We start from the raw sequence: 11,765 nt of genomic DNA on the forward strand, positions 1-11,765 counted from the left end.
TAACCGCCAAATATTTCTCATCACTGAGCTATGTGACAAAACCCAGGCCTTCAGCAATGCTGGGGTGGGGTGGGAAGTACATAAACAGCACATTCCCTTTGCTAGGCACCGTGTACAATAGATTATGATTAAAGTCAACCCTAGGCTAAACATGTTTGTTCACAGTAAATAATTTACTTTTTCTTGCATTGAAGACAAACAGATGTGTAATTTTTAAAAACAATTATTGGGCTAAATGGTACAGTTCTTTCATCCACAAACTCCCATTCACTTCAATGAGAGTTTTGCACGAGTGAAAATTGCAAAATTAGACACAGCATTGTTAATTTATTTTACAGAATACTTTTAAACATGGTTCCCTATTGAAAAAGAAACTGTAAAATTAGTTATGAATGAAAAGTAACCAACTAGGAGAGACAAGGAACAGTGAACAAACACATTGTGCAAGGTAGGTTGTTCACATATTATTTTAGAGAATGGGAATGGATCAGAGAATGTTTGCTTAACAACTTAACAAGGAGAAATAAATTAAATTTCAACATTTTTAAAATTATTTGTCCAGATATTTTCCTTTTGACTTAAAGAAAGACTAAACCCCACAAAATACTACTCCTAACCATGGTCTGCTTTCTGGATGTTCTTTAGGGACAGATACAAGTTAAATATACAGTGTCCAGTTCAATAGCTACTGAAATAAATGGTAATCCTTCCAGTGGCTTCAGTTAGCAATGGGACAGAGTACCTAAAGAAAAATATATCAGCAAAGGTATAGAATACATGTGCAAAATATATGAACAAACATACAATTATTAGAAGCAAGAACATGTGTTTGGCTCAGAAATATCCTACATATGGATATGCACATATAGTGAACCACTGTTACCACACAGCTATTTAATGTAATACTGTTATAAGCAAACAATAGTTAAAAAACACAACAGTGGTGTGTGTGTGTCTGTAGATAGATAAAAAGAGTAATTGAAGCCTAATCTAAAATCCACTGAAGTAAAAGAGGGATTGAAGGCAGTGGACTTCGGACTATGCCATAGATGAAAAATCTTATTTTTATGACAGATTTTTGGCCTTATGCATTTAAAAAGTATGGACACACACACACAACTCTATTTGGGATGAAAACTGGTTGCTTGTAAGAACTTCTAAAATGAGATATATAAAGTACAGTGAGGGTTGACTGGCCTTCCACTACTGAGTAGAACTATTGGACTCCTGGACCAATGCAGGGAACAAATTACTCTAACTGAAGTTGGTCCTGGAAGGACATCCCTCTCTTTTTGCAGCTTACAAGTTGCAGGTATTTGTGGGTGTGTTTAACTTTTAGTCAATAGACAACCCTTCTTTCCTTTGTTTTTTGAAAAATGTATTGGCAGATTTTATTTTCTGTTCAAGTGAGAAACTAAAACTATTCATTAGAGTTAGTGCAATGAAACACTGCTGAAAACTTTCCCAATGCCCTTGGATTGTACAACATCCCCCTACTCTTCCAGACTCAAATCTCACACGCCACTGTTTTTTTTTTAATATGTGGAAAAAATAACAAGATGGGCTTGTAGGAAAACAACAATCTTCACTTTACTTTAGTCCTAAGCCAGTTTTCTAACTCCCTTCCTTAAAGCTGAAAATCTAGCACACTAACTTACTGCACTGCTGAAAATAGTGTTCAGCTTATTTAATGCATATGTGGCTAATGCAGATCAATATAGTCCAGAATAAGTTTAAATAGTTTTAGCTTGCAGTGCTTGGAAAAGATTAATTTCAGACAAACCAGGTCTGTTATTAAACACTGAACAAAGAGAAATATAATGTAGTGCTAGCTGTCTGTCTCACGTTTACAAATATTTGGCCAAATCCTGAAATATGATGATCACTCACATCTATCCCTGAAATCAATGGTAACTGTAATGTTGCTAAGAAATCACAATTCTAGGCTGATAGAGCTATTCTGGTTCTTCATACTTAGGAAAATTAACATTTATCCTTCTTGTCTTTTCCCCCCTCTGACATTACAAAGGTTCATTGTGCATGGAGGCTGAGGAGGATAAAGTGTTAAACTGTAGTGATTAAGATTGCATTTCCAAATTGTAATATTGAGACAGATGACAGAAATCAGCCTTTAATGTCAGGATTGTGTTTCTTAGACTATGACTGATCACATTCTGTTAATCACAAGCCACAAACTTCTGTGTGATAGAGCTGTGCCCACTTTAGAACTGCACTGCCCTCTTGTGTTCCCAAATAGAAACTTGAGTACTTAAAAAAAGGAGAATAAAGAGTTCTTCCTCTAAATCCTAAATAAGAACCCACATTTGTAATTTAGAGTTAGATTTTAGGTACTTAATTCATTTTAATTACATAATGAATCTGTCAGCTGTAGCAGAATTAAACTATTCCTTTGCTAAACCATTGATGTGGGGGCATAATCAAATTTGTTTAGTCTGTTGGGGGCAAATTCTGCTGTCAGTTACGTGCAGGCAATACAGAGGTAAGTGAGGGCAAAATGTGTCCATTCTGGTATCAGGTTACTGCAGAGAACTCCACATTTGTCTCTTTCAAAAGTAACTATCATTTTTAATAATCATGATCGTGTCTGTAAAGAATTCTGAAACTTAGTGATATTTTATTTTTACAGTTAATGAGTGGTTCATACTAACTTCAGCTGTGGAAAGAGGTAACATTAAAAGCTTTAACAAAATTTCAAAATTCCAAATGCTCAACAAAATACAAATGTAAAATTACAAGAGTCCATTTTAAACCAACTTAGTTGCAATTAAAAATATTTTGGCATATGGTCAATCATCTCAGGTATTTTATGAGTAGCAATGAATCAGCATAGGTTAGGAATTACTATCCCTATTTTACAGATGAGGAAACCAAGGCACAGGAATGTGTGCTTTGACCACTGTCACAGGGCAAGCAGTGATAGAGTGTTTCCTATTTTTCAGTTCACTCTTCTGACTATGAGACTTTCTTCCCAGACACTTCTCAAGACAATGTACTTCCCTAGGCAAAATTTCAGTGTGCACCCAACCCCCATCCATTAGAAAAGAGGTTTGTAAGTGAGGGGGGACATCCCCCAGGAGAGATGTGTTTGGATTTTCAAGGGGGATGCAGCAAGCCCTCCCCATTGCACAACACTCCATCAAAGGGCGGTCAGGATGTGGCAGCTGTTTGGGGAATCTGTACAAGATGCAGGACAGCATTGGAACAAGGGCTGCTCCAGCTATAGGCTAACTGGGACTGGTGGTCAGGCCAAATAGGAGTGAGTGGCTTTGCAGCCTGGTGCATGGGTTGCAGTGCTGCTCAGGTTTGACCCAGACCCCCTTATATCCCGTTTGCTTAGAACTACAGCAGCCCTTGGTCCTGTGCTTTCCTGTAGCTTGAATAGAAGCCTAGGACAGCTGCCACATCCTAGCCTCCACCCAATGGGTACTGAAACCGTGTAGGCTGGAAAGCTACCAGAGTGATAACCCCCAGCCAACACACCACACACAGGAACTCTGATTGGAAGATCACCTGGTACCACTAACTGGTCCAGTTATGCCATAGGAAGAACAGGAAGTTTGTCTGAATAACAAAATGATTTCCTGTTTGGTTGCCTTGGAACCTGCTTGTGCCTATTTCATGCACTCTACCCTGTTCCTAAGTCCCGCTCTGCTCCTGGTGCCTGCCTAACCCCCATCTTCACTCCTGGTCCATTGTGCTTCTCCTTCTCCATGCTTATCCTTGCCTCTCCTCCTACCCTTATGCCTCACCTCCAGTGCCCAGTCATGGCTCCAACCCTGGCCTCTGACTTTTGATTCTGAATCCATTTTGACCCTTGGCTCCGGCATTTGTCATCTGACCTCAGCTTTGATTCCTAGTATGGCTTGACCTCTGACAACTGGCTCTGGTGCTGACTCCTGGCTCCATTCCCCCAACCTGGACTCCGGATTTGCTCACTAGACCTGACTCAAGCTCTCCTTAGTAGACGAGACAATCTGCATCTCAGTCCCTAACAGCTCTTTCCTGTTTCAAGGATGGTTACTAGTTTCTGCCATAATCATGTAATTTAGAATGGCAATAGGGTGAATGGTAGTAACATACAGCATAATTGGCCTATGCTCCAAAGTACTTCAGCCTAATTCAGGCACCCCCAATATGAATAGGGGGTGATTGAAGTATCTAGGGCCTTGTTTGACCTCAGGATTTGCCCTGTTAAAGCATCAGTTGCTAGCAGTTGATGTAGCTGCAGAATTGCAATTTTCAGTTGCAGACAAAGCTGCTGTAAGCTGTGATTTGCACTACTGCAGTTTACCTTGGTATCAAGTAGGAATAAACTGCACCATGCAAATCATGGTTTATATTTGTTTTGCCCGTGTACACTATTGGTTTGCACAATTCTCTTCTATACAGGTTCTTATACCATATTTATCACTATATCATCTGAGCACCTTCCAATAGAGAAGTCTACAAAGATGAGATTGGGTGTCTGTCCTTTATCCATTGACAGGACGAGATCAGCCAGAAGTGCAGTTAAATACATTTCAGTCCCATGTCCTGACCAGAATATGCTGAGTCTTGGACATGAACTTCAGTGAGAAGAGCAAGAAGTTGGCCTTAGGATAATTTCTCTATGAACTTGTTTAGGAATAATGGGTTGACATGGGGTGGTAATTAGCTAGAACTGACAAGCTGAAGGCTGAAATCTGAGGGAGTAGTTAAAGCCTTGCAAGAGTCATTTTTGAAAGTCTTCATGCAAGAGATGCTAATGTCTCACTTCCATTACCTGTATATGTGTGTGTGTGTGTGTGTGTATATGTGTGTGTGTGTGTGTATGTGTGTTTTACTTACAAGAGAAAATAACATAAACTGCTGCATACCTTGAATTGCTTACAAATTTAGAGCCACATTCTTCTCTCAAGCCTTGTCAAATTTTGTGGTCACTAGCATCGACTAGCCCTGCTCTTAAACATAAACTACTCAGCAGTGCTTAAAATGTTCATAGCAATCAGCAGGCCGCCTACAGTAGGGTGGAGATGTACCAGTGCTAGCAGCAGTAGGAGACTTTTGCAAGAACATTCCAGATCCAACAAAGTTTATAGAACTGCATCTGTATAAGCGAGATGTATACTTTTATCATTTCCATCAGCGGCTCTGGAAAAACATGAACCCTCTCCATTTCATGTTTGGGCAATTAAAAACTACAAAAAACTTTTTTCACAAAACTTCTTGCACAATTTGTTACATTGTAAAAAAGGCATGAAAGATGCATTTGCTCTGATGCTATTTAAGGTGTGATTATTGGGTAAGTTACAAGTAGATAATAGGATAATGCAATGATAATTTCAAGACAGTTCTGGTTACCATATGTATGGCTTCCACAAGATCACTGTTATCTTTAACACACTTTCACTGGCTTATTTCAAATTGTTTACTTCTTTAGTTTCTGCAGCAGAATAAGTTGTAATTTCAATTCTTTGCTTGGTATTAAACTTACCCAGATAATCAGTTATTTTCAGTGTGTGTGTATATATTTAAAAAAACAAAACTGCAGTGGGGCTGACAGCCTCCCCGGGCCTCTGGACATGGGGGAGGGCAGCCCTGCTCTACACTTGTGAAAGGGGAGGGGCCCCGATTGGCAAGGGCAGGGTTGGCCCCTAGCCCTCAGGGCTGCCCAGAGAGCAATTCACCTCCCCCAGGCAACCCTCTGATTTAAAGGACCTGGAGCTGCTGTAGCAGGGAGCTCTGGGCCCTTTTCTATCACCAGGTCCTGTGGCAGTTGCCCCTTTTGCCCATCCCTTGTCAGCAGACCTGAGAACTGGAAAGCTTAAGTCCTGGTGGGAGTAAAAATTAGTTAAAACAGATTTCATTGTATTTCTTCTAAACTACAACAGACTCCCCGTAGCAGAGTGAGTGGGTTTCTCTCCCTGCAGGACCACAAAGCCACTGTGAGATCCTGGCTTTAGTAATGACTGTTACACTTTATTCTCAAGCTTGTTCCCACCACCCTTTCGCCATCTACAAGCAACCCTTCACCATCTGCAGGAGTTAACATTCTGCTAACTCTGTGCCTTTTCCCTTTTCTCCTGCAGCCCCTGGCTTCCTTCCTCCGAGGCTTTTATGCTGTCTCTGCTTCCCCACATAGGGCCAGGTTATTTCCAGCCCAGTTTAATTTGTTCCCCAAAGGAGGGGAGGGAGTGACACAGAGCTGAATCTACAAGCTTTTGCTCAGCACCCTGTCACACGCCCCACCCCTCCTCCCACCCGCTATAAATGAAGTGGATGATAATCTGATAGTGGATGGTTGTCTTCACAGAGCAATGTGTGATGCAGGATGCTACTTTCCTATTAGAGAAGAAAACAAAGAAAAGTAGTCACTATGTGGTGACCCATGGCAAAAATGGGTCAGTCATGCAAACCCTCATTTGAGTTTATGTTTAAAGAAACAGGGGTACATACTTGAAAATTCAGAGTAGTCCAAAGCAGTTTAGAAAGATTGTAGTTTCTGGATTTTAAGATAGCATTCCAAATATTACAAACAACAAATAGTAAACAATGTAAAGTAAAAATGATTTTAAAATGTAGCTGTCTTTATTCAAAATAAGTTATGATAAGAAATTCCAATTTTACTTCCATAGTCCAAACCCCAAAGTAATACTACAAACTCTAGTGTGTTAAACGGTGATGACAGAATGAAGGGTATTTAATGTGTGCTTAATTAAATAGAGACAATGTAGCTAAAATTGTTGATTTGCTTCATCCATATGAAAATAAATTATTCTGCAGAAATGTGCAATTCACTGTGCAAATACTGAACAGTCCTGGGGAATGCTGTGAAAAATCATTTTCCAAGCTGAATTTCTGATCTATCTGATTCTAAGTTCAATGGTATAATTTAATTCAGACTTTTGAATTGGCCCATATAGGACCCAACATTATGGGTTCACAAGCTGACTTAATGTATCAAATGACATAGATTTAAGCCATGCATACATATAGGAAAGACTGCATAATACATGTAGAAATATATTTTGAATGGTAAAGAACCTATCGTTGATAATGGATGATATAATACTAAATGTATATTTTCTGTCTTCTCTATCAAATTTATTTGTCCATTTGTCCTAAATGTGTTGGGTTCCACTAATATGTTTCAATTTTGCCACTGGCCGATCTAATAGCTGCACTAATTGGACTTCTCAGAATACCTTGGTGTGGTCAAGTCCTCTGTTGGTTTAAAGTTAGAGTGGCTGGTTTTATCATCAAGACTCTCCCAACTTGCATGGCTTGGGGAGTGAGATGCACTGTGGGTGTGTCTAGAGTGTATTTACAGAAGATGTGGTGAGAGGAATCCATGCCTACTGAGTACTCAGTACATGTTTGTATGAAGAACACAACTTTTAAGGAGGTTCTGACTCAGTTGATCTCTCTCATATTGCAAATAAGTTAATGGTGATTTTTGTGGACCCGTGGAGGGTTACTCTGTGAATTGTTCAGAGTGGGTTTGATGGAGCAAATGAGGTAATGCCGATGTGCATTTGCTGCTCAGTGGTGAGCGGTGTTGCTATCATCCTAGTGATATCAGAAACTCTGCTTCTGTAGATCTGGAGGTGCCTATAGGGCAGCAGCTGTCACCAAATCTCACCTGTGTCCTCCAAGCCCTCTTGTAGCACTGACTTGCTATAGTATATATTTGTAAACACGCAAGCCCTGCAAAACTGGGCCAGATATAACCATGAGAGGACTATTTATAAATTCATAGAGAAATGGCCTTTAAAAAGCCAGCAGGGACCATTACGCCTTTCTGCATAACAACCTCATCTCACCCAGTGCATCAAACCCAGCTATAGCATATATTTTAGAAAGACTTACAGTCTTGATGTAAAGACTTCAAATAATGGAGAATCCACCACATACCCAGGTAAACTGTGGCTGTGTTTGATTGGAGAAAGTGGAGCAAATGTATGACAGAGTTGCTTGTGAGGGCAGGGGGCAGGACTCAACAGCCTTGGGGATCATTTCAGATTTATATCTTATGTTTCTAAAGCTCATGCTGCAGGGTTTCAGCAAGCCACTGGTCAGGGCTTGGGAGATAGCTGTCGCTGCCCAGAGGAGTTCTGCTGGAATGTGTGAAAACCAGGGAAGATGGGTGAAGCTATGCCCTCCCCATCTTCCATGCTTGCTCCACCCCAGGCCCTGCTCCCACTCTGCCCACTACTCTTCTACAAGTTCTTTCTAAAGAAAATGCAACATCAGAGTGATGTAGTGTGTTCATAACAAAGTTCATCACTTTTAGAAAAAAGGAACACTATTTTGGGTGAGCGCAATAAGAATAGACATGTGGGCTACGTCTAGACTACATCCCTTTTTCGTAAAAGGGATGTAAATTAGACGTATCACAATTGCTAATGAAGCAGGGATTTAAAACTCCCCCGCTTCATTAGTATAAAAATGGCTGCCGCTTTTTTTCCACACGGAGCTTTGTTGGAAAAAAGCACCAGTCTAGACGCTGATCTTGCGGAAAATAAAGCCTTTTCCGAAAGATTTCTTATCCCTTATTTCAAGAGGGGACATCTAGACTACAAGGCTCTTTCGAAAGAGAGCATCTAGACTGCAACCACTTCTTTCGAAAAAGTGAGCTGCTTTTTTGAAAGAGAGCACCCAGGCAGTCTGGATGCCCTCTTTCGAAAAAGCCCTGTTCGCTTTCAAGAATGCCTTTTTTCGAAAGAGCACTTCTGAAAAAAGGTGTTCTTCCTCATAAAATGAGGGTTACTGTGGTCGAAAAAACCACCACGTTCTTTCTATTTAATTTTGAAAGAACGTGGCAGCAATCTAGATGCAAGGGAAGTTTTTTTGAAAAAAGGCCACTTTTTTCGAAAAAACCCTGTAGTCTAGACACACTCTTACAGAGGAAGACTCACCAGGCTGCAATAGCCTGCTGTGGGAGCCCGCAAGAAGAGTCAGAATTGGGGTGTAATAATGTAGTGGGTTAACTGATAAGCAAAAGCATATAGGTTAATGCTTTAGACTAGAATCATAGAATCATAGAATCATAGAACTGGAAGAGACCTCAGAAGGTCATCAAGTCCAGCCCCCTGCTCTAGGCAGGACCAATTCCAACTAAATCAACCCGGCCAGGGCTTTGTCAAGCTGAGACTTAAACACCTCTAGGGATGGAGACTCCACTACTTCCCTAGGTAACCCATTCCAGTGCTTCACCACCCTCCTAGTGAAATAGTTTTTCCTAATATCCAACCTGGACCTCTCCCACCACAACTTGAGACCATTGCTCCTTGTTCTGCCATCTGTCACTACTGAGAACAGCCTCTCTCCATCCTCTTTGGAACCTCCCTTCAGGAAGTTGAAGGTTGCTATCAAATCCCCCCTCACCCTTCGCTTCTGCAGACTAAACAGACCCAAGTCCCTCAGCCTCTCCTCATAAGTCATATGCTCCAGCCCCCTAATCATTTTGGTTGCCCTCCGCTGGACCCTCTCCAATGCGTCCACATCCTTTTTGTAGTGGGGGGCCCAGAACTGGACACAATACTCCAGATGCGGCCTCTCCAAAGCCGAATAAAGGGGAATGATGACATCTTTGGATCTGCTGGCAATGCTCCTCTTAATGCAACCTAATATGCCATTAGCCTTCTTGGCTACAAGGGCACACTGTTGACTCATATCTAGCTTCTCATCCACTGTAACCTCCAGGTCCTTTTCTGCAGAACTACTACTTAACCGGTTGGTCCCCAGCTTGTAACTATGCTTGGGATTCTTCCGTCCCAAGTGCAGAACTCTGCACTTGTCCTTGTTGAATCTCATCAGATTTCTTGTGGCCCAATCCTCCAATTTGTCTAAGTCACTCTGTACCCTATCTCTGCCCTCAAGCGTATCTCCCTCTCCCCCAGCTTAGTGTCATCCGCAAACTTGCTGAGGGTGCAATCCATCCCCTCATCCAGGTCATTAATAAAAATATTGAACAAAACCGGTCCTAGAACCGAACCTTGGGGCACTCCGCTAGAAACCGACCGCCATCCTGACATCGAGCTGTTGATCACTACCCGCTGGGCCCTGCCTTCTAGCCATCTTTCTATCCATCTTACCATCCATTTATCCAATCCACAATCCCTTAACTTGCTGGCAAGAATATTATGGGAGACCGTATCAAAAGCCTTGCTAAAGTCAAGGTATATAACATCCACTGACTTTCCCATGTCCACCAAGCCAGTTACCTCATCATAGAAGCTAATCAGATTGGTCAGGCACGACTTGCCCTTTGTGAATCCATGCTGACTATTCCTAATCACTTTCCTCTCATCCAAGTGCCTCAATATGGATTCCTTAAGGATCCCTTCCATGATTTTTCCAGGAACCGAGGTAAGACTGACCGGCCTATAGTTCCCTGGATCGTCCTTCTTCTCTTTTTTGAAGATGGGCACTACATTTGTCTTTTTCCAGTCATCCGGGATTTCTCCCGATCTCCATGACTTTTCAAAGATAATAGCCAAAGGCTCCACAATGACATTTGCCAACTCCCTCAGTACCCTCGGATGCACTAAGTCCAGACCCATGGATTTGTGTACGTTTAGCTTTTCTAAATAGTTCCTAACCTGTTCTTTACCCACAATGGGCTGTCCATCTTCATCCCATCTTGCGTCACTTAGCGCATTAGTCCGGGAGCCGACCTTGTCCGTGAATACAGAGGCAAAGAAAGTATTGAGTACTTCAGCTTTCCCCACATCATCTGTCACTAGGTTACCTCCTTCATCCATTAAGGGCCGCACACCCTCTCTGATCACCTTCTTCTTGTTAACATGCCTGTAGAAACCTTTCTTGTTATCCTTCACATCCTTAGCCAGTCGTAATTCCATTTGCGCTTTCGCCTTCCTGATAACCCCCCAGCATTCTCGAGCTATACCTTTAAACTCCTCCCTGGTCATTTGTCCAAGTTTCCACTCTTTGTAAGCTTCCTTTTTGTGCTTAATTTCACCAAGGATTTCCCCTGTAAGCCAGTCTGGTCTCCTACCATGTTTGCCTCTCTTGCTACACGTTGGGATGGTTTCTTTCTGTGCCTTCAATAAGGCTTCTTTAAAATACTGCCAGCTGTCCTAGACTCCTTTCCCCTTCGTGTTAACATCCCAGGGGATTCTGCCCATCAGATCTCGGAGGGAGTCAAAATCTGCTTTTTTGAAGTCCAAGTTGTGTATTTTACTACTCTCTTTTCTTCCTTTGGTCAGGATCCTGAAATTTACCATCTCATGATCACTGCTTCCCAGGTTGTCACCCACCTCCACTTCCCCTATTAGTTCCTCCCTGTTTGTGAGCAGAAGGTCAAGCTGCGCACGGCCCCTGGTCGGATCCTTCAGCACCTGTGTCAAGAAGTTATCCCCAACATTCTCCAAAAACTTCCTGGATTGCCTGTGTACTGCCGTATACATGCATTTCCCCTCTCCACCTCCCCCCGGAAATATTTTTTTACCAGACTGGCCAGCAGTCGGGCTCAGTTCTTGTGCTAGGTCCAGGACCTACTCCTTCTGCAGCTCTGCATTTAAAGTGTATTAGGAGGCAGGTAGGCAGGCTGCCTGGCTCAGTTCTGGATTGGCCTCCCATCACCAGGATAAGGGCTGCTGCAACCCCGTGCTGCTGCCTCTGTATCAGCACGGAGCAACAGGCAGCTTGTCCGCAAGGGGAGCTGGTATTTAAACTGGCTCCCCTTGTGTACCAGCTCCTGCCTGGCACCTCATGCTGCTGCTTAATATAAATCTCTGTAT

General features: G+C 42.1%; 1 long non-coding RNA gene across 1 annotated transcript in view; it reads right to left on the reverse strand.

Annotated features, from left to right (window-relative positions):
* Window positions 1-11,765, reverse strand: part of LOC142829175 (uncharacterized) — a 59,725-nt gene that overhangs the window by 21,582 nt on the left and 26,378 nt on the right. The window lies entirely within an intron of this gene.

The sequence above is a fragment of the Pelodiscus sinensis genome, chromosome 5 (assembly GCF_052426305.1).
Source record: "Pelodiscus sinensis isolate ZL-2025 chromosome 5, ASM5242630v1, whole genome shotgun sequence".
In the NCBI taxonomy this organism is placed as follows: domain Eukaryota; kingdom Metazoa; phylum Chordata; order Testudines; family Trionychidae; genus Pelodiscus; species Pelodiscus sinensis.